The 23812-nt window shown below is 43.4% G+C and overlaps 1 protein-coding gene across 1 annotated transcript in view; it reads left to right on the top strand.

The window, feature by feature from the left end:
• Positions 1-22243, top strand: part of DACT1 (dishevelled binding antagonist of beta catenin 1) — a 143890-nt gene extending 121647 nt beyond the window's left edge. Inside the window, exon 8 of the mRNA XM_063644566.1 lies at positions 21958-22243. The gene's annotated coding sequence lies outside the window, so the exon portion shown is untranslated. The remainder of the gene's footprint in view (positions 1-21957) is intronic.
• The last annotated feature ends 1569 nt before the right edge of the window (positions 22244-23812 follow it).

Raw genomic sequence — 23812 nt, 5'->3', positions numbered from 1 at the left:
AATGGTACAAGAAATAGAGTCGGTTCAGTTGGCCATTACTCACACAGCAGACAACAGACTAAACAGTCCTAGATCAGGCAACTGTTTTAGTAATGATAATTTCTGTTTTCCTTGAGTAATTTGAAAATGCTTAATAAAATGGAACTATTTCTTTCTAACCAATTCCCTCCATTCAGCTGGAAGGGTGTTTGTGAGTTTACTAGTCTCTGGGATGGGGATGAGCAGTGGGGAGGCCATGGGGAGCAGTGCTGCATGACCTGAAGGTGGGCGATAGGGATGAGCAGTGGGGAGGTCGTGGGGAGCAGAGGAGGAATGTCACACCCACCGCCTGACTCCCTTCTGGGTTAGCTCACTCCACTCTTCTGTTAGGCTTTGCCAACCAGGCCAACCACAAGGATACATCCCTAGATCTTGGGTGGCCACAGTGGTTCAGAACATAGAAACAGAAGCTAATTTTGTTTGCTACAACAAGCAAGAAGGCTGAGGTTTATTGAGCAATAGCTGGGTTTTGTCAAACTTGCTTAAAGATTGCCTAAGACCAGCAAAATAAACATGATAAAGATGAAGAATGACCAATTTTCCACTCTGCTGTGTTTGGAGGCTGACGAAACTGTCATTGACAAAGTTGCCCTGATGGGACTGTTTTTTTGTTTTTGTTGTTGTTGGTTGGTTTTTTTTAAATCTGTGAAATAGTTTCCTGAATGGTAACTCGATTTTATTGTGAGTAATGAGTTCTGAGCATACCGGGGAGAGAAACAGTGAGAAAGCCTCCTACAGAGGTTTTTAACCCTCTGTCCTGCTACAAAGATGTCATTGTTAGATTTATACCCAACAAAAAGACTCAGGGAATATTTGTGGAGTAATTGCCTGTTTATTTGTTTTAGATATTATTATTATTTGTCTATGTATGACCCTTTTAAAAGTTAATTAAGTGATACCATAAGTCCCTGTGAAATCATCACCCATGCCAGAACTGGAACCGAATCAACTTACATCAAGACCCAAGCACTCCTCTTTATTCTGTCTTCTTCTATTACCCTCAGAGGCATTCATTATTCATTGTTTTTGACTTATGACAATGGATCATTCAGTTTTATTTATTTTAAAACTTTATATAAAGAGTATAATGCTATATGAAGTTTCTTGGAATTTGCCTTTTTCACTTAATATGATACTAAAATTTTCTGCGTTGTTGAACACAGCTGTAGTTCATTTATTTTCACTGCTGCATAATGCTTCATTACATTGATATATGCCATTTATTTGTTTATCCTACCATTGATAGGTATTTTGTCATTTCCAGTTTTTTAGTATTATGCTGTTCAATGCTATGAACTTTCTTCTGTTCCTCTCCAGGTATATATGTGTAAGTATTACTCTTGAGTATATCATCTAGGAATGGAATGCTGAGCTGAAGGGTATAAACACAGTCAACTTCCTTTTTTTTTTTTTTTTTTTTGAGATGGAGTCTTGCTCTGTCGCCCAGTCTGGAGTGCAGTGGTGCGATCTCGGCTCAATGCAAGTTCCGCCTCCTGGGTTCACACCATTCTCCTGCCTCAGCCTCTTGAGTAGCTGGGACTACAGATGCCTGCCACCATGCCCGGCTAATTTTGTTTTTGTGCTTTTAGTAGAGATGGGGTTTCACCGTGTTAGCCAGGATGGTCTCAATCTTCTGACCTTGTGATCCGCCCACCTTGGTCTCCCAAAGTGTTGGGATTATAGGCGGGAGCCACCGCACCTGGCCTCAACTTCTTTTTTAACTTATGAATTGTTTACTTCCAGAATTTTCCATTTAATATTTTTGAACCATAGCTGACTGAGGGTAAGTAAAACCATGAAAAGTGAAAGCATGGATAAGGTGGAACTACCCTGTGTGTGTGTGTGTGTGTGTGTGTGTGTGTATAGATACATATATCTATATACATATATGTATATACTATATAAATTTATATATCTATGTATACTCATATGTGTTTATAGATATACATTCTGTGTAAACTAGACTATGCATTCTTTAACACTTAGAAATGAAACACAGTCAACTTTAAAAGATAATGTCAACTGGCTTCCAGGAGTTGCATTTTTAATTTAAGAACAAGTCTTGTTTAATTCTTTAAAAGCATGCACCAGATCTGTCATTTCTGGAATCTTGTGCGAATTGTGTATCACCTTGAAGGTGAGTGCTCGGTGGGTTGTTGTGGTGGGCAAATGAGGCTATGTGGAAAACTTAGCAATGTTTTCAAAGAGACCTTGCCACACAGATGCTTTTGGAGTTTAAATGACTCAGAAAGTTGTTTACTTTTGGCTCAAAGCCAATGTCTTCTGGAGGTAGTGAGTGCTGCTTTGGATGGGTTGGGATCAGCAGAGCATCTACCATAGAAATTCTGACAAAATGAGGGTTGGACCTGTGATAAGGGCAGCGTCAGCAGCAAGGGCCTCTGGAAGCTTGGTCACCACAACTATTACTCTTTCATGTAGTTGAACTTCCTGCTTTCAGTTTACAGGGTCATGCACAGACTTGTCATCTGCTCTCACCAAGACTTCAGAGGATCTCAATGCTGCTGTTCTCACAGCCTGCCAGGGACAAAATAACAGGAAACTTGCAAATTTGTCTTTATTCTTGCTTATAGTATGGTTAGAAAATGTTTGAGTTAATATGGGAAATATAAAGATCTATCATAACCTCCTTTTTTATAGGTGGGGCTACTTTTCCTTCCTTAATAGTTACCCTTCTGCTGAGGCCCCCTATGGGAAACACCAGTCTTTAGGGGAGTTAATCTCTTTTTTCAAACTTCCCTGGGCCAGTGCCTAAATGGTCTATATATTTTCTGTCAAATCAAAGAAACCAGCTTTCTTGTTTTTCTCTATGGTTTCTTCCCATACAGTTGACATCTTACAGTGCAACATGGAAATTTGAAATAAAGGCACACCATTGCACATCTAATTTAGAGATGGTGGTTTGGAGTGAAGTTCTAATTAATAGGAGAAATGGGATTGCTAACTTTGGCTTTTCCCAGGGATCCTTAAGGACTGGGACAGATCCCCCATTGGTCTAGAAGGGTTAGGGTTAATTGTAGTCCTGCTTGGAGACAAAGGTACTAAAATGTGACTACTGGCTTTTTCAGCTATAAAATTTAAGAGTCTCTGCATGGTCTGTTCCAGGCATCTCCGTGAGCCAGCCCAAGGAACTGCCTTTAGGTCTCTTCCTCCCTTCCCCATCCCTTCTCTCTCTCATGCCTTCTTTTCTTCCCTGCCCTTCTTCCTGGCCTCTCTCTTACTTTCATTTCTTCTGTCAACTAGTGGAGAAGCCAGAATAAAACAATTAAGATGGTCATCAATTTGGACAGTATTCTGTTCACACTTATTTGAGACTTGTTCTGTAGTATATGTGAACATACTCAGGGCATAAAGGAAATAGAATAGTGAGCCAGAATATTGTGATAAATAAAGGTGCTTCTACCCATATTTTGTTTACATTCTGGGTGGTGCATGAGATTAAAAGCTGTGTGACTTTGCAAATAGAATGAGGTAGATGACTAGTTTTTGCTGTGTGTAAGGTCAACAATATCACCCGACAAGTAGCCAGCTCCTTGTCACACTCCCTTCTTTCATTCTAGTCACCTGTCTTACAAGTGCAATCTAATCAGATCCTCATAAAAGTCTTACAAGGCACATATTACTGATGGTAGTGGAGGCCCATGTGGAGCGGCTGCTGCCATGATGCTGGCTGCAGGGGGTGAGGCATGGTCAGGGCTGCACACTCTAAAGAGCCAGCAGGAGCCAGGAAAAGGCAGAAGCCCTGGCAGGGCAGGAACCTTGTGCTTGCTGGGAGCAGCTGCGGCCATCCAGCTGTGGCTGTGGACCTGGGCATCCCTGTGCTCTTGGGGGCTGGGATTGGGCAGGAGCCCTGCCCTTCTGGAGTGTAGCTGCAGCTTCTGGAGTGTAGCTGCAGCTGCCCAAGCCATGGCTATGGACCTGGGTGTCCCCTTTAGGGGGCCTGGGAAAGGCCCCCTCCCACCTGCAGGCTTGGAAGTGCCTGCTCCCACTACCTGGCCTCTCCCTGCTCCCTGCACCAGCTCTGATCTTGGAGCAAAGTTGAGGCCAAGCCCAGGAGCTGTTGCAACCTGGCTGGGTGTGCACACAATTGGGGCAGCACTGACGCTCCAGCCCCCTGCTGCCTTGGCCGCCTCTGGACTTTGGGCACCGATAAGCATGAGAGGGAGCCTGAGTGGGGGCTTAGGGCGGCTCTGCATAGGCCTGCAAGTGCCCCTCAGCACGAACAGCCTGGGTGATAGCAGGAGGCAGACAGTCTCCTGGGTGGAAAGGGGTGGGTCCCTGGTGAAGCCCTACCTTCGAGCTGGGGAAGGCCTGAAGCCTGAGGGCCAGGCTGCCAGCCCCACAGACCAGAGTAGGAACTTATGGTACTTTTTCCAGGCCCACCCATGGCCACCCATGGCCCAATCAGCAGGCACTTCCTCCCCTCTGAAGCCCATAAAAACCCCAGACTCAGACAGACTCAAGGAGATGACAGGATAACCTGCCTGCAGAGAGGAGCTACCCACTCCAGGGTCTCCTCTCTGTTGAGAGCTGAACACTCATCAGGGTGCCCTGCCTGTGGAAAGGAGCTACCCAATGCAGGTCTCCTTTGAGCTGTTCTGTCACTCAATAAAGCTCCTCTTTGCCTTGCTAACTGTCCACTTTTCCATGTACCTCATTCTTCCTGGATGCAGGAGAAGAACTCAGGACTCACTGAATGGTGGGGCTGAAAGAGCTGTAACACAAACAGGGCTGAAACACACCCCTTGCTCACCACACTGTGGGTGACAAGGAGAGAAGAGAGAAGGAGAGAAGAGTTGCAGCCTTTCAGGGAGCCCAGACCTAGGATCTCCCCCAGCCAGGGCTGTGACACCCTCTTTGGGGCTCTGCGGTTCCTGGTGTCTTCAAGCTTCTGAGTACCACTGGATTCCCCAGTGCCAGCTATGGAAGCTGCTTATGGTACACCTGGGCTGGCACCTGGAGCTGTCTGCCCCACCTGCCACCAGCATGTCTGGCTGTGTGCAGTGGCCAGACCTCATGCTCACTCACTCACATAGCCCTTACCATTCCACTCACTCTTGGCAGGTATGGGATCCAGGCCAGTAGAGCAAGCTGAGTGCAGCCTGCCAGGCTAAGTGGGCAGGACAAGCCCAGCGGGCCTGAGGAAAACTTGGGCAAAGGTGCCATTGGCCCTGTGGCTCTCAGCTGGAAAAGCAACACCTCAAGAATCCTGTGACCTTACTATAGTGGCCATTTTACAGATGAGGAAACCATGGCTTAGAGAAGTTAAGTACCTTGCCCGAAGTTACATATTTGGATAGAGAAGGAGGTATATTAACCTTAACTGAAAGCCTGGCTTGGCTAAGGTCCCTCTGAGTGGCTTGCTGTTATTAGAATTAGCAGGAATGGGGGCCTAGTACTAGCTGATGGAGAAGAGGCTCATACTAAACTGAGGATCCTTTGAGCTACAAAAAGCTGGGCACGTGAGCTATAGTCATTGCCACTGGCAGCTGGAGTCCATCCCGATCCCAAGACTAGGACTCAAGCCACAAATGACCTGCTTCAAAGTGTTCCTTAATTCAAATTAGGAATACTTTCATTCAGTCCATGAAACAAGTCCATTAAATTACGAGTGTGGCTGTTCCATCTAAACAATCAGAAGTAATGCCTCTTTCACACTAAAGCACCTACTGCATTTTGAGGAATGAAAAATTGGCCTCTTAGCTAAATATATGACAGAATGATATTTTAATGAAAACCTTGGTACAATTATTGTGAATCCAGTCCTTATCCTGAGCTCTGAATATGGCCCAAACTCTTTTCAGTTCTATTCATACTTTCAGCTAACTGTCAGGATTCAGGGCATGCCCATGGCAAAGGCTGGGCTCAGTCACAGCAACAATAGAAAACGCAGTTCCAAGCAAAAGGCAGGAGCAGGCGTGTTGCTGGCAGACAGCCGACTTGGCAGGCAGTGGCGGGGCACCTTCCGGGAACTTTGCTCAACAGTCCAAGTGACCCCAAGAGTCCTATGAGAGAAGCTCAGAAAATCAGAAGCAGGGGGTCACATTTGATCAGTCCACATTGTCTTCTGAGGAAAGGCCATCACATGTTTTATGGGGAGGCTGGCACCCATGTTACCAGTTCCTGTTTTTCTATTAAATGTTACTGTTTAACAGAATAACCTTCCTGGTGCTGACTTGACCAACAAAAATAAATTTAACGAGATATTAAACTGTTGAGAGTCAAGTGTAGAAGAGGAAGTGGAAATTCTTACAACCAATTGCAACTACGTATCTGAAAGCAAGGGGGCCAGAAGCTTTGTATTTTAATTGCAAATTAAAAAATTCCCAATCTTGTGATTTTCTTCCAAAGCAGTTGTTACTCAGCTCCTAACACTTCTCGTATTCTACACGTTTTTAATCACTCTTTTCACTTTTGCCTCAGGGAAGCAATATCCAATTTATGAACTTGTTTTTTTCTAAAAGATTATTTGTAAACTGGTTATTGGGAACTAAAACTACATTTTTCCATAGAAGTTATAATGTTGTAAAAAGCAGTTAAAATCTCAACAGACTCTTCATACAGTAAAACTCATTAATAACAATATACAGCTATTGCTATAAGGAAGTGAGTTCCTCATTCTAATTCTAAATTGAGCCTCTACCTAATCAATTAACTCCTGTGGGCTCATCATTGTTCCAATCAAAAACAAGAGAACAGGCCAGGCATGGTGGCTGATGCCTATAGTCTCAGTGCTTTGGGAGGATGAGGTGAGAGGATTGCTTGAAGCCAGAAGTTCGAGACCAGCCTGAACAATACTGTGAGACCCTGTCTCTACAAACAGTAAAAATTATCTGGGTGTGGTGGCATTTATTTCTAGTACTAGATACTTGAGAGACTGAAGAAGGAGGACCCCTTAAGCCCAGGAGTTTAAGGCTGCAGTGAGCTATGATTGTGTCACTGCACTCCACACAGAGGAAGGTCCTGTCTCTAATAACAATAATAAAAATAGAACTATTCAAATCAAGAAATATCAAGTGTTTGTGTGGAATGCAACTTAAGCTCAGTATTATAATGTCACACAGAGTAGCATGAAGGCAATTAGGCCAGGGTCCCCGGAGGAGGGTGACTTCAGCTAGGCTTTGAAGAATGATTCAGATTTGAATTGGTGGAGGAAAAAGGGAAGATCATTTCAGGCAAAAATGAGTAAAAACATGGAAATAGGAAGAATCCTGGATGGAAAATGAGATGTGGTAATGGGGAAACGCTGGAGAAACTAAAGCTTTGTATGCAGAGTAGAACAGCCTTGGGACGGCTGAGCATTTGGACTGCCTCAGATGAGGAATTTGGAATTGAAGGAAAGAAGGTGTTTCATAAATATTTGTTGAATGAATGAAATGATGTCTTATTTATATTTTGGTTCCTAGCCTTCTTTCCCTATGATTTATTTTATCTCACTGTCTTCTCCTATTTCTTTCTTCTCAGGCCTCTTGAACGTTCTAGTTGTTTTTTTCCCAGCAAATATAAAACTTTCCCCATCTTCCTACACAAGTGAGCAGGAGCATTTCCATGATTCTTAATTAAATCCAGTAGTTTTCGGAAATCCTGCGAATGAGGCGTTACATCTCCATTTGCTGGCTCTTGGTTCCTATTACAGGCCTCCCCCTCTCCCCACTGTGAGCCTGGGAGGGAGTGCACATGGGCGTCTTCAAGGTTTCTGAGCAGGGTGCTCAGCAGTGGGCTCCTCTGGCAGATCCCCAGCAACCCAGAGCCCTGAGGTTTTGCCCATATGCATGACAAATTTTATTTGATTTATTTGTTTATATATTTTTTGTGGCCCAGGCTGGAGTGCAGTGGCATGATCTGGCCTCACTGTAACCTCTGCCTCCTGGGTTCAAGCGATTCTTCCACCTCAGCACCCCCGAGTAGCTGGGACTACAGGCATGTGCCACTATGCATGGCTAATTTTTGTATTTTTTTGTAGAGACAAGGTTTTGTCATGTTACCCAGGCTGGTTGGTCTCAAACTCCTGGGCTCAAGCAATCCACCCACCTTGGCCTCCCAAAGTGCTAGGATTACAGGTGTGAGCCACCACACCTGGCCTTATATCTATATTTTAATCAAAACAGTCTCCATGAACTTTATAACTGGATCTGAATTCCTACTCTTAGTCATTTGTTTCCTTTAGACCAGAGTCCAGTTAAAAGTAGAAACTTATGTGGGTAAAGCCTTATTGTTCATTCAATGCTGAATGTGAATGAGTTTGAGGTCCTTTGAGTCATTAGAGCTTTGAGAAACATTCTCTAAGGAGTTGCTCTCAACCTGGCGAACTGTAAAAAACATACAGATTATTGGGCCCCACTCTTGGGAATTCTTATTTGCTAGGTCTGAGGTATGACCTGGGGATTTGCCATCCATGGCAGATAGAAACTCCCTGCATGATTCTGATACTAGTTAAAGCTGTAGAGCCGCTGATTATAGCACAGTGCCTTTCCCTTAGTGGAGAATTATTGTGTTGAGTGCCTGAAGGGAAGGCCTAAGCCGGAATGGGCAGGCAGGCCTTGGTAAGATTCAGCTGGGGGGGCTTGTTTTGAAATGGGGCTCTGGGTTAAAATGGGAACTGTCTGTATTATAGAGTTTTTGGCCACTTTGGGCTACTCACTTGGGAGATGATGTCTGCTGTCGTTAGGAGAAGGGGGAGATTTTTTCCCGCTTCAGAGTCTTCCTTTGGGTATGCCAAATTGAGTTTGTTTAGGCTCTATGCTGTGCAGAGCAGCTGGGGAGAGGAGGAGCTAGCAGCTGGCAGCTGGCCCTGAAGTTAGCATTCTCTGTGTAAACACCTTGGTAAGTACAAGCCAGCAGCTTCAATGTCTTTTGTGACACCTCCTCCGTGGGAAGTTTCTACCTGTTGGCTATTGTGCCCACTGTTTCTACAGTGGTCCTCTTGTGTCCGGAATTGGTGGGTTCTTGGTCTCACTGACTTCAAGAATGAAGCCGCGGACCCTCGTGTGAGTGTTACAGCTCTTAAAGGTGGCGTGTCCGGAGTTTGTTCCTTCTGATGTTCAGATGTGTTCAGAGTTTCTTCCTTCTGGTGGGTTCATGGTCTCGCTGGCTCAGGAGTGAAGCTGCAGACCTTCACGGTGAGTATTACAGCTCTTAAGGCGGCGCATCTGGAGTTGTTCGTTCCTCCCAGTGGGCTCGTGGTCTCGCTGGCTTCAGGAGTGAAGCTGCAGACCTTTGCGGTGAGTGTTACAGCTCATAAAAGCAGTGTGGACTCAAAGAGTGAGCAGTAGCAAGATTTATTGCAAAGAGCGAAAGAACAAAGATTCCACGGTGTGGAAGGGGACCCGAGTGGGTTGCCACTGCTGGCTTGGGCAGCCTGCTTTTATTCTCTTATCTGGCCCCACCCACATCCTGCTGATTGGTAGAGCCAATGGTCTGTTTTGACAGAGTGCTGATTGGTGCATTTACAATCCCTGAGCTAGACATAAAGGTTCTCCACATCCCCATCAGATCAGTTAGATACAGAGTGTGGACACAAAGGTTCTCCAAGGCCCCACCAGAGCAGCTAGATACAGAGTGTTGATTGGTGCACTCACAAACCCTGAGCTAGACACAGGGTGCTGATTGGTGTGTTTATAAACCTTGAGCTAGATACAGAGTGCCAATTGGTGTATTTACAATTCTTGAGCTAGACATAAAGGTTTTCCAAGGCCCCACCAGAGCAGCTAGATACAGAGTGTTGATTGGTGCACTCACAAACCCTGAGCTAGATACAGGGTGCTGATTGGTGTGTTTACAAACCTTGAGCTAGATACAGAGTGCCAATTGGTGTATTTACAATTCTTGAGCTAGACATAAAGGTTTTCCAAGGCCCCACCAGAGCAGCTAGATACAGAGTGTCGACTGGTGCACTCACAAACCTCGAGCTAGACACAGGGTGCTGATTGGTGTGTTTACAAACCCTGAGCTAGATACAGAGTGCTGATTGGTGTATTTACAATCCCTGAGCTAGACATAAAGGTTCTCCACATCTCCACCAGACTCAGGAACCCAGCTGGCTTCACCCAGTGGATCTTGCACCGGAGCTACAGATGGAGCTGCCTGCCAGTCCCTCGCTGTGCGCTCGCACTTCTCAGCCCGTGGGTGGTCGATGGGACTGGGCGCCGTGGAGCAGGGGGTGGCGCTCGTCGGGGAGGCTCGGGCCGCACAGGAGCCCATGGAGGGGGTGGGAGGCTCAGGCATGGCGGGCTGCAGGTCCGGAGCCCTGCCCCGCGGGAAGGCAGCTAAGGCCCGGTGAGAAATGGAGCGCAGCGCCGGTGGGCTGGCACTGCTGGGGGACCCAGTACGCCCTCCGCAGCCGCTGGCTGGGGTGCTAAATCCCTCATTGCCCCGGGCTGGCAGGGCCGGCTGGCTGCTCCAAGTGCAGGGCCCGACAAGCCCACGCCCACCCGGAACTCCAGCTGGCCCGCAAGCGCCGCACGCAGCCCCGGTTCCCGCTCGCACCTCTCCCTCCATACCTCCCTGCAAGCTGAGGGAGTGGGCTCCGGCCGTGGCCAGTCCAGAAAGGGGCTCCCACAGTGCAGTGGTGGGCTGAAGGGCTCCTCAAGTGCCGCCGAAGTGGGAGCACAGGCAGAGGAGGCGCCGAGAGCAAGCGAGGGCTGTGAGGACTGCCAGCATGCTGTCACCTCTCACTATCATCAGGGCCTGTTTTGAGGCTTGTGGCCCTCAAATTTTTCCAGTAGAAATAGATTTCCCCAGTATAGAAATATTTGGTGGGGGAAGGGAATTTTGAACAAAATTACTCTGTAATCTTCCTGGTGATGGCCTTTGGCATGGCCTTTCTCTGTTTACTTCACCCACAATATTCATGTAGCAAAGATAAAAACAATAATGGTCCTCTTTCTGGATCATTATAATTTGGAGGGTTTGCCCAGGTTGGGTGTAGACAAAGGAAAGGAATGATAATTTAGAGCAGATGTGCTATTCTTATGTAACCTGAGCTTGAGGTACTACAGGAAAACTTTGGCATTATTCAGGCCCTGAAACTGCATCTCTGAAAGTTCATTTTCCTGACAACCATCTCTCTTCTTCTTCCTACTCCGTTCCCAGCCCATGTTCAGGAGAAAAGGCAATCATTGCAAACCAAGAGAAAATTCACCCAAGGATGTTCATCAAAGCTGGGTGTAGTTTCTGCCTTTTGTCCCAGCTGCAGGGTTGGGGGGCACTGGTATGGCCGACAGGGTGGCCCCCGAGAGATGTCATACGTCTGCCCTTCTCCTTTTTCTAACCAAAGAACTAGGTTCTTCCATTTGTGCTCTTTTAAAAACACATTCCTCTAAGAGTTAGGGGAGACATTCCAAACTCCCCTGGACTCTGGCATTTTTTTTTTTTTTTTTTTGAGACGGAGTCTCACTCTGTCGCCCAGGCTAGTGTGCAGTGGCGCAATCTCAGCTCACTGCAAGCTCCGCCTCCCGGGTTCACGCCATTCTCCTGCCTCAGCCTCTCCGAGTAGCTGGGACTACAGGCGCCCGCCACCGCGCCCGGCTAATTTTTTGTATTTTTAGTAGAGGCGGGGTTTCACCGTGGTCTCGATCTCCTGACCTCGTGATCTGCCCGCCTCGGCCTCCCAAAGTGCTGGGATTACAAGCGTGAGCCACTGCGCCCGGCCGGACTCTGGCATTTTTGTCACTGTATCCCAGCATATGTCCAGGGTCTTGGCACATAATGAGTGCTTTGAAATAATTGTTGAGTAGATGGTGATGACCATTCTACATTCTGGTTTTGGTTAGATTAAGGCTGCTTATTTTTCCATTTTATAGATACTGAGATTTTTTCCTTATCTCAGTCATAATCTTCGTGCCCTGCCCATACCCCTCAAAGGCCATTTTTGAGCCCTTGGAGATGGAATAATACTTTATATTTTCTTCCATCACATGCCTTATTCTCTCAAGATTATCTTTTTTACTCCCTTTCACTTTTGGTCATCCATGTAGATGTGTGCATCTATAGCTCATCGATTTTCTCTGCTGCCAGAGTCTTCCATGTGTGGAATCATTGGGTCATAAGTACATGTATCTTCACCCTTACAAAATTATGCCAAATGGTTTTCCAGAGTGATTGTATCTATATCATTCTGTTCCAATTATTTAATGGTGCAAATGACCCCAAGTTGAGTGGATTAAAACACCAATTTTATTTTGCTCATAATGTTGTGGGTCACGAGTGTGGGAGGAGCTTGGCTGAGCAGCTTGTCTCTAATCCATGTAATGTAAGCTGAGGCTGCTGGCACGAAGGATCCACACCTAACATGGCTTCATCACTCATATCCACATCTTGGTGCTCTTTAGTCTCTCCACATGGCATCTCATCCTCTAGGGCCTGCCCACATGGCTTGGGGTTAAGAATGGTGGCCTCAGGTTAGTCTGACTTGCTACATATGGTGGCTCAGTGTCCCAAAAACAGATGTTCCAAGTGTTTGGAAATGAATGCTATCAGTCTCTTAAGGCCTGGACCTAGAAGTTTGCATAACATCATTTCTGCCACATTCTATCGGTAAAGGGGTCATACGGCCTGCTGAGAATCACGGGGAGGAGGTATAGACCTCCCAAATCTTTTTGGGGTAAATATGATAGAGAACAATAATTTGTGGTCATCGTCTTTTATCTGCCATACATTCTCTGCAGTAAAATATCGAAGTTCTTGTTGCTATACATCCTTGTTAACAACGACTATTATCAAACTTAAACATTTTTGCCAATCTAGTGACATGAAAAAATAGGAAGAATATTTTAAAACACCATTTATTGAATATTTACTGTGTGCATTTACAGGCATTGGGCTAAATGCTTTTCATTCCCTGCCCTAATTTTAATCTAACAATAATCATGTGAAGTAGATACTATTTCCCTCAGAGAGGTTAACTAACTTGCCAAAGGTCATCTAGCTAATAGGTGTAGATTTGAACAGATATTACCTGACTTCCAAGCCCATGCTTTTAATTTTTCCTTTTATCCCAAGAAGTGAGCTGAGATGATGATTTGAGACAGGGGTAGGACGATAAAGGAAATGTAAAACTATTGAGCCATGATGATTAAATAAAATATAAAGTAGTAGGAAAGAAAATATAATTTAAAAATGTTTATTCATTTCACTTGGAGGTATGATGTCTCCCTTTCTCTATACCAAGCAATAAACAATATTTGACTCCAAAAATAAAAACAAAACAAAGCAAAGCAATGCAACAGTCTGCCACCCCCAACCCAAAGCTTTTTAGGGCTTGATAGGAATTGGTACTAGTTTTCAAAAAGGGGCTGGAGCTGACCTCAACGTACATAGAGCATGACTGAAGATGCAGATATACTTCTTTTATCTAAGTCAAGGCAACATTGCAGCTTTTGTGGTTTGACTAGCCCAGAAGGAAAGGATGAGAATATTCCCTGCACAGTAGGTTTTGGATAACACTTTCCTTACAGCCTAAATTGGAGTCTCATTGATCAATTTTCTATTCTTTGCTGTCCCTTTTCTCAAAGAATAACAACAAAGCTGCATGCATGAGCATGTCATCCACCAGCCAGATATTTACAGTGAACAAATCTACTTTTCCATAGTGTGAGGATTTCCAGGGCAAGTGCCCAAACCTCACAATATCACATGCAGCCTTCTTGTGGTGATAGAACTTCATGACCCAAAACATTTTTGTGTCCTATTTCCTTCCTGATATGGATTCCCTCATCCTTGAGGAAAATAGGTCTTCTTGGTACATTTCAGAAATAACTCGTGAGTTCAAATCATAGCTGATTTCCATGGCCACATTAGTTGCTTAAGGCCTGGGGTCTCAGATTCCAAATGACTTGGAATAATTTTTTAGATTATTTCTTCCCCAAACTTCAATCCCCCTCATGGACTGAATTAACCTTCTTCATCCTTTCCTCAACCTGTTCTTTTCCAGGTAAACTTCTTGGTTCACTTTTCCTGCTCTGAGCACCCTTTTGAGGAGTCTCAGTGTGTTTTCCTTACATTTATTGCATTTTATCTTTTTTTTGTATAGATAGATATTTATTATAAGGAATTGGCTCATGCAATTATGGAGGATTGTATATTGCATTTCATTTTAACCAGCTTCTGTTTCATTAAAAATTAGTACTTCTAGGCTTTTACATTTTTCTTTTGTTTTCAGTGTTGCTCAAAGCAATTAGAGTTTTATTTATAATATTTAGCCAGGTTTGAATATCTCCCCAAAGGGATGAGATGTGGGTTATATATGGGATCATTCATCTTTGTTTCCTTGTCTTTTCTATCCTCAAGAAGTTTGGTTTAGTGGTTCAGTAGTTTGGCTTCATTTATTATTAGTTGAAAGCTGGACTCAAGAAATTATGATCACAAGGAAAATCTCTAGCTGCTAGTATCATACACACAAATTATTGACTTAATATAGCAAAATTAGAAAACCTTTAAATATTTCATGCAGAATGTTATTTAGGATCTATTAATATATTTGCAGTTTAAAAAATAACAGAACTAAGAGGAAGAAAATTTGAACTTGAAGATAATATACTACCCACTTGATTGTAGGGGACCCAAATTCCTCATAGTGGTATTCTTGGGCCTGACGGCTCTCCTCTCCTAGATGATTAAATAACCTTCTTAGTTCTTAGGAATAGATTTTCAATTGTGGTGACCTTTAATGGTGAACATATGACACGGAGTCAGGGAGGAGTGTGCAGATGTCTCTTGTGGAAATGATGACGTCAGTGAAGTGTGAAAATGTGTCTGCTTCTTTCTTAAATCAAAGCCAACAGTCACTTAAAAAGATGCATCAATTATTAAGAGCTCAAACTTAACTTTATGTTAACATTAATAAGATTAGAACTTTTGGTTCTACTTAGCCTGGGTAAAATGCCTGATAAGCTTTTCTAGGAAAATATCTCTTATTGGGAACACAAGTAGAACATGTGTAAAGGGATATTGTCCTATTTTTCTGTATTGAACCAGAAGTGTGTCCTAGACAATCCCTAGGAATTCCCCTTGCTCCAAAATGCTATGATCTAGGGTAGAAATGAAATCTTTAGCCTGAAACATAGAGTCAGAATCTGAAGAGCCCATTTTTTCCTCTTTCTGGCTTTTCCAGTTTACAATGATTGTCAGGTGCCTTCTTTCTAGACTTTCAGGGATGTTCAAAACAAAACATGACACAACGAAGTGTTCGTTCTCCACAGGCATCATTGGTCTCCACAGGCTATTGTGGGTGAGAGATAATTTAATTAAGAATCGGGCGCCTATAACATTGGGGAAACAAGATCTTTGTGTAAAACGTGTTCCCAAGGGGAGTTCCGGGAGGGATGCTGGAACCAGGACAGCTTGAGATCCCAGACACCGCGCTCATCTGCCATGAGTGCTCCAGCAAATGGGCGGTTGCTTTTCAGGCTCCTCCTCCATTCTATTCAGGCTGCCTCTGTCTTTTTTTTTCTTTCTTTTGAAAGGCTATGAATGATTTATTTGTCTTTGCTTTTTAAGTGATGCCCCATTATGTTTATAATACTATATACCACATATACCTAAATAAAAGACAACTAAGAGCAAAAAATATGTTTGGCCAATTTGAAAATTCTTTATATTTCCATATATTTTAGAAATATAGATGAGATAGTCAAATGTCAACAGTTATTTAGTTTATTAATACAGGTACTCATTTATATTTAAAATAACATCTTAATATTAAAATATTATTTTTTCCACTCTGTTTCCTGAAATGATTTTATTCAAACACTTTACATGTATTTTTTCTTGACTTCTGTTTGAATCACCTAACATGCCTTTCTAGGCTCATTCGACTCACTTCCAAGTTGTTTGGGAAACAGCGTTTTCGAATCTCTGTTCAATGTGATAACAGGAACTGCTGTGCCAGGCCAGAAGGACTTATTTGGCCAACAGTAGGTGGTTGGCTTTTCATTGTCATGTAGGCATATATTTGTGATCATCAAAATGTAACCACTTACTATGTTGATTTTAAAAGTTATCTTTAAATGCTTGTTGCTCTGTTTTTATTTTTTTTTTAAAGCACACAGTTAGTGTTCCATAATGCAAATTTTATTTATTTATTTTCTTTTTCTTTTTTTTTTACATTTTTAAAAAATTTTTATTACTATTATAAGTTCTAGGGTACATGTGCACAATGTGCAGGTTTGTTACATATGTATACATGTGCCATGTTGGTGTGCTGCACCCATTAACTCATTTAGCATTAGGTATATCTCCTAATGCTATCCCTCCCCTCTCCCCCACCCCCTTGTTGCTCTATTTTTAACTACATTTGATAGTTGCAAATATAAATCTTAACCTTTATGAATAAATGACTGAATCAAGGTTAAATTTCTCATTTCCTTTTTTACCCATACTGACATCTCTAAGGACCCCAAGCAAGTATGGATTGAGGTTGTTTTCGGCTTGTATGCTTTTCCCATGAGATACTTTGTAGTTCAAAATAAAATACTTGAAAAAAAAAAACCTTCTTTGTGAGGGTTTGTCAGGCAACTCATTTTATAAGGAACAATCCCAGGAATGTAACAGAAAATGTTTGCCTTACATTAGGGCATTAGAAATATAATGAATTGAGTTCCCTAACAAGAGATAGAAGGTGTATTAGTCCATTTTTACACTTCTATAAAGAAATACCCAGCCGGGCACGGTGGTTCATGCCTGTAATCCAGCACTTTGGGAGGCCGAGGTGGGTGGCTCACCTGAGGTCAGGAGTCTGAGACCAGCCTGGTCAACATGGTGAAACCCCGTCTCTACTAAAAAAAAAAAACACACACACAAAAATTAGCCGGGTGTGGTGGCAGGCACCTGTAATCCCAGCTACTCGGGAGGCTGAGGCAAGAGAATCCCTTGAACCTGGGAGGCAGAGGTTGCAGTGAGCTGAGATCGCGCCATCACACTCCAGCCTGGGGGACATGAGCAAGACTTCGTCTCCAAGAAAAAAAAAAAAAAAAGAGAAAGAAAAAGAAATACCTGAGACTGGGTAATTTATAAAGGAAAGAGGTTTAATGGACTCACAGTTCTGCATGGCTGGGGAGGCCTCAGGAAACTTACAATCATGGTGGAAGGCAAAGGAGAAGCAAGGACCTTCACAGGGCGGCAGGAAAGAGAGAGAGAGTGTGAAGGAGGAACTGCCAGACACTTATAAAACCACCAGATCTCGTGAGAACTTACTCCCTATCACGAGAATAGTGTGGGGGAAACCATCCCATGAACCAATCATCTCCCATCAGGCACCTCCCTCAACACCTGGGGATTATGGGGAGTACAATTCGAGATGAGATTTGTGTAGGGACATAGAGCCAAAACGTATCAAAAGGACTACAGTAATTCCATGTTTCTATTTAATATGCCCATTTTATTTGTATAATATGTGGAAGTACGTGTTAATCCATTTTCTTTTCCTACTTTCTACTTAAAGGTAAGGCTGATAAACCAGGGGTTGAAGCTTGGAGAAGGCCTCTCTCCTTGCTTGTTGTTTGTCTCATGGGTACATCCAGAAATCCCCTTAGAAAACAGACAGGAAGGATTATGTTTGCTGTTCAAACCGTTTGAATGAACCTCACACTTTGGACAGAGAAAGAAATCAGATTATGTTAAAACACTTTTAAGCATTGAAAAGATCATGAATGATGAAAGCCCAGTGGTGTACCTGTCAGGGTGCATGAGATGTCAGTGGTGTACCTGTATGCTGCTTTGGAGGGACCTTGGACATTTCTTAATACAGTCCTTGCCATCATTGTCATCACTGTCATTATTGTCACCATTACGATCTTTCCCTGATTACTTGCTGTGCCAAGGACTGCACATGTTGATTTTCACAAATCGTTTCTCTTGGTTCACACAGTTAATGATCCAGCCTCGCTGTGGTTGGAAAGTTTGAAGAGGAAAATAGTTTTACGTAATAACTGTCTTGCACACCTTGGTAGCTTGTTTTTGGCCCACTTCAATCTTTGAAAAATTAAAATCCATAAGGTTGTGAAGGAAACTAGCCTTATGCAAAATGACAAAGTAAGACAAAGAGGTTTTTCAGTCTTTTTCATTCTTTTCATCTTCCCCTTGGCAGCATTCCCAGTTCCAGGACCATACTTTCTTTGACCTTCCCCCTTCCTCTTTTACTCTTGCTTTCTTTGGGGATTCTGCCCCCTGTTAAGGCTAATTTGAGGCAATTAAATTAGTCTAAGATTGAAATTTTGAAGGCTTTGGCTTGAAGCTTGGGTTTCCCACTTAAGAACTGTGTTATCTTGAGCCAATCATTTAAGCTTTCTAAGCCTCAGTTTTTTTTAATCTGTTGAAAATGGCTGTGTGTGAATTAAAAGAGATAATGTGTGTTGCTGAGGCTAAAGTGTGATTACGGTCTCACATATTATTTGCATTTTAATGTGGCCTTTAATCAAGCAGTGTCTGAATTTGAGAATTTGAGCTATAGAAGTTTGATGAGGGAAATAGGATGTGTGTTTGGGGAACAGGTTTGGATGTAGGGCAACCTGCACCCCTAGAATAATTTATGATTGAGAGGTCATGTTTGTTGCCTATTGGCATCTGCCCCCAACTTCTTAATTCTCAGATTAGAGCAACAGACACTCTAAGCCCAGAAGAAGTTGTTTAGGCCTATATGATGTAATGGAAAGGTGGATGGCTTTGCCCAATATTGCACAGCTAGCTAGCGTCAGAGCTGGGGTGAGAGCCATTTGTCATCACTCCCAGTAGTGGAATTGGCAATGTTTAGTCTGAAGAAAGCTTGTTAAATTCCATTTCCTCCTAAGAGTTCCTAACGGAAGCTTTTAGATACCTAATGCTTACTTTTTTGTGCATCCTCTGGGTGGAATGATTTCACAAGAGCCTTAAAAAGGGAGTCATCTGGACCTGACAGTCCCAAAGCCAGTTAGGACTGCACCAGGTGGAGATTAGCATCTCTTGGACTCCAGAGACACTGCCTGAGGTCCCAGATTTTCAAGGAATTGGAGAGAGCTCTATGAATGAATTCAGTGGATTTCTGAAGTTGTAAACTGACTTTCACCTGAAGACTCTTGTCTGAGGCTCTTAACATTTTTATGTTGAAACACTCCAAGCATATAGGAAAGAATTAAACAAAAGTAGGGAACACTGAATTCACCACAGCTTCTTAAATCTTTCTCTTTTTTTTTCCATTTAACTTTTTTTTTTTTTTTGAGATGGACTCTCACTCTGTCACCCAGGCTGGAGTGCAGTGGTTCACTGCAACTTCTGCCTCTTGAGTTCAAGCCGATTCTCCTGCTTTAGCCTCCTGAGTAGCTGGGATTACAGGCACATGCCACTACGCCCGGCTAATTTTTGTATTTTTAGTAGAGATGGGGTTTCACCATGTTGGCTAGGCTGGTCTCGAACTCCTGACCTCAGGTGATCCACCCGCCTCGGCCTCCCAAAGTGCTGGAATTACAGGCATGAGCCACCATGCCCAGCCTCATATCACTTTTTAAAGAAATAAAATGAAACAGGTACTGAAGTTTTTTGGCTTTTTAAAATCTATTATCCTTGAGTATTTTTCCCCCAGAAGCCATTGCTCTAAATTTGGTGTTTATAATTATTTTTGCACATTTTATACTTGACTTATGAATCTGCAGACATAAGTACTTATCCATCAGTAGTATAAGTCAAGTTTTGCATGTTTTTAAAATTTATATAAATAGCATCAGACCATATGATTTCCATACCTTGCTTATTTTGTTTAACATTATGTTTTGGAGATTTATCCATGTTGAGACATGTAGCCCATAATATTTTAATGGCAATAATTTACATGGCAGGAATATTCAACCGTTATTTGCCACTTATTTGTTGCTCACCTGTCTCACTATCTGCACACTACATTTTAATCTCCTCTCAATCATTTCATTTTACGACTTCTTCAGAGTTGTGCAGTGAACCACGGCTCACTATTACGACATAAAAATGTAGGTCACCGCACAGAATCTAAAGGTGTGCATGTAGGGTTTTGAATGGTACTAATGTGGAATTCCATTCTGGATGATGCAAGGGCCACCTCTAAGCTTTGAATAAGAAATCTGTTTTAGCAATGCTAGATTTCATTTTTTCTTTTTCTTTTTTTTTTGACGGAGTCTCGCTCTGTCGCCCAGGCTGGAGTGCAGTGGCGTGATCTCGGCTCACTGCAAGCTCTGCCTTCCCGGGTTCACGCCATTCTCCTGCCTCAGCCTCCCGAGTAGCTGGGACTACAGGTGCCGCCACCACGCCCGGCTAATATTTTGTATTTTTTTAGTAGAGACGGAGTTTCACCGTGTTAACCAGGATGGTCTCAATCTCCTGACCTCATGATCCGCCTGCCTCCAGCCTCCCAAAGTGCTGCGATTACAGGCCTGAGCCACTGTGCCTGGCCCTAATTTTTTCTTAAGGCATATTTAAAGCAGACTTCAGAGTGACTTTAGGGTTGTATTTTGAAGGAACATTTATTTTTTAAACAAACTACCATTCCCCCTCCCTGCCTGCCATTATTGTGTTTTCTTCATCCAGCTTGGGATGAGGCACAGTTAAATCTTGATTGTTGCCCAGGAGTTTTATGCTGATTTATCCTTTACTTGCCCCCTATTCTTGAAAATCCATTAAAAAAGAGGCATAAAAAGGCTTTAGGAGGTTAGTGTGGTTATTTCAGGGAGGAATGTCAGGAAAGACTATCCCCCCCTCCCTATGACCCCTCAGAACCTCCCTTTTCTCCTCATCCTGCCAGGCTCCCTGGTACACACCTCCCTGAGCAGCATGGCTCTGTCTCCACAGGTCCTCTTGTGTCCCTTCTTGTTCTGTTTTCCTGGATCCTTGAGCTCCACTGAAGCCATTCCATCTGGTCATGGGACATCTGTGATTTCAGTCTAACAACACTTCGTGAGGCTGGGATCCTGTGTCCCAGCACTCTTTGGGGAGAGCTATTTCCAGGAAGGCGAGGGCCTGTGGGCAGTGAGGCAGACAGCACAGCTGCAGGGGACGGCGTGGACAAAACTAAACCCTCCCACAGCTGAGTGCATGTTATCAATGTAAATGTTGATCTCCTTTTTTTAAATCCTCAAGGGACCCCGAGGAGCGGGCTGTGTCTCTGGAACTTTAACTAGGCAAAAATTGGTATTATGGTTGGAAATGCAGCTGGCCAACGCAAGAAGCTTCAAGAGCTGACAGGGTCACAGAGAGGTCAAGGGGAAGGGAGGTGGGGGAGTGAAGGGGCTCAGATAAAATATTTCAGGGATTGTAAGCTTTTAAATAAATATTCCCACCCCTACCCTTGGCTTATCAAGCCGTCCTAAGCTTTTGAAGTTTACCAGTCTTGCCCCCCTTAAACTCCCTGTGTTCCAGTCGGTAGCGACTGGATCAGCTTTTGACTGTCACAGTGTCCCAGAAACAAGGCAAATGAATGCTGGGAGGCTTGTTATCAAGAGGGCAGTATCTGTGGGGCCTGCTGAGAAAGTCAAAGTAAAGGTGAGTGCCCTTCTGAACTCTGGATCAGATCACCTAGCTCATCTTCTGTCCTGGTGCTTAATTAAGGACTGGGGTGCCCTGGGGGCCCTGGCTGGGGTCTCCTGGGTTTCTCTTTCTGGTACAAGCTAATTATTTATGATATTTCATTTAAGATGTTCATTGCTTAATTGCAAAATTGTCAAAACCAAAACAGTAGTAACGAGGCATGATGAGCTGGTGGTAAAGTGGTCACAGGATTGAAAATGTTTGAGAATAATAGTTTTCAAGTGTTTCCTGCTGGCCACATGGATGCCACAGCCTATCTCAGAACATGGTGAATGATATCGAAGAAGAGTTAAAACTGTCTGAACACTCATCATATGTCTCATACTTTGCTAAACTTCTATATGTATTCTCATTTCATTTTTCCTTATCTCTGTTTTACAGATAAGACTGAGGCTTAGAGAGATCCAGTAATTTCATAGCTGATATATGGAAGAATCAAGATGCAAACCCAGGTCTGAAAGGATCTGAAGTGTATGTTGTTTTTTTTTTTTCTTTTTGCTGTTACACCACCACAGTGTGGGCCACACATCTGTGTGTGGCACACAGCATATGGTATTATATTTCAATTTGGTGACTTGAGGATGGCAACCAATTTAGAAATTGCTTTTCTTGTATTAGTGTTCTATACAAAGTCCACAGGGCTTATGATATAAAATTAGGAGGAATCTTTGGGTGTCCTTTTTTTTCCTAGTCGAGCTGACCACTTAAATCATTTGTTCATTCATTCAACATCTATTAGGTGTCTAGTTTGTGCCAGATACAGTCCTAAATGCTGGGGAAACGATGGTAAGCAACAGCAATGATGGACCTGGGCCCATGGAGCTAGAGTCAAATGTAATCAAATAATTACAACAATGTGGAGTTTCTCTTGGGATAAGTGCTCTGAAAAGAGAGGTACAGGGTGTGATTGTTCATGGTACATGGATGTGACTGGTCTGAAAGGTCAGGAAGGCTTCCTGGGAAGCAGTGCAGGAACAATGTGCATATGGAGAGACTCCGTGACTATTGGAGGTAGATGAAGCCTCGTGGCACTGCCTTTGGCTGCTCAGCAGAGGAGCACCCATCAGGCAGGCAGGGTCCTTGGATTTGGCCTCTCACTTGGGATCACCTCACTTGGGATCAGGCCTCAAGAAAAGATGCTCCAGGTTGTGAGAAGCCCAGGCCTGTTTGGGGAATCAACTAAGCATTTCATAATTCAAGTACAACTTAGCATAGAATGCCCAGGAAGCAGGAGGCTCCTGCTTGTCCAACCTGAATATCTCCTGTTTGTTGGAGGGTGGTTATAATAGGGACTAGCACTGTTTATCTTATAGAAGGTCAGTCCCTAGAATAATCTTTATTTAGGCTTCATGAAGATACATACAGTGACGTTTCTTCTACACAGAACAGCATTCATAAAGTCCTTGAATCTCAATGGTGGAACGACGTTAATGAATATTAATGGAGAAGGATCATATTTGGGTCTAGCACCTTGTTTGGCAATGAGGAAAGTAAAGCTCAGTGGTCAGATTTATGTGGCTAGGCTCATTGATGTATTCACTCTCCTGGGTGCTGTGGCCACAGAGGTGATCAAACTAGACAAGACGCCCGCCCTCACTGAGGTACATTCTAGTGGGTCTCCAGTTTCCTAGTTCCAGTCCAGTTCTTTTTGATGACATATTCACTTTCCAGACCTTACTCCTTATTGGAAATGAGTTCTCCTTGGGGCAAACAGGCATTATTTTGATTAATGGCCCTCCTAAAATTTGGAGCCCAGAATTAAAATAACCAAGCAAATGTCTGTGAGAACTTTCTGTGGCTGAATGATGCCAACATTTTCCTTAATTAACATACAGTTGCTTTTTCGGAAAAGGGAGCATTATAGCCCCATGACAAAGCCGTGCTCTTTCTTGACTCCTAGTATTGGCTACTATGGGCTTCAGATGGGGGATTGTTAAGAAAATATTGCCACATGTGGTGGCTCACGCCTGTAATGGCAGCACTTTTGGAGGCTGTGGTGGAAGGATTGCTTGAGCCCAAGAGTTTGAGGATGCAGTGAGTCATGATCATGCCACTGCACTACAGCCTGGGCAACAGATTGGGACTCTGCTTCAAAAAATATTAATTTTTAATTTATTGCCTTTTTATTGCATTAACAACATATTAATTTTTAATTACTGTTTTTGTTTATTATTCTTAGGCTAAGGGTAATAGTCTCCAAGCTGGAGGCTGAAAAATCATCTATTTCTTCTTATCA

The sequence above is a fragment of the Symphalangus syndactylus genome, chromosome 8 (assembly GCF_028878055.3).
Source record: "Symphalangus syndactylus isolate Jambi chromosome 8, NHGRI_mSymSyn1-v2.1_pri, whole genome shotgun sequence".
In the NCBI taxonomy this organism is placed as follows: Eukaryota; Metazoa; Chordata; class Mammalia; order Primates; family Hylobatidae; genus Symphalangus; species Symphalangus syndactylus.
Note: the sequence above shows the minus strand (reverse complement) of the source record. Positions and strands in the feature narration are given on the sequence as shown.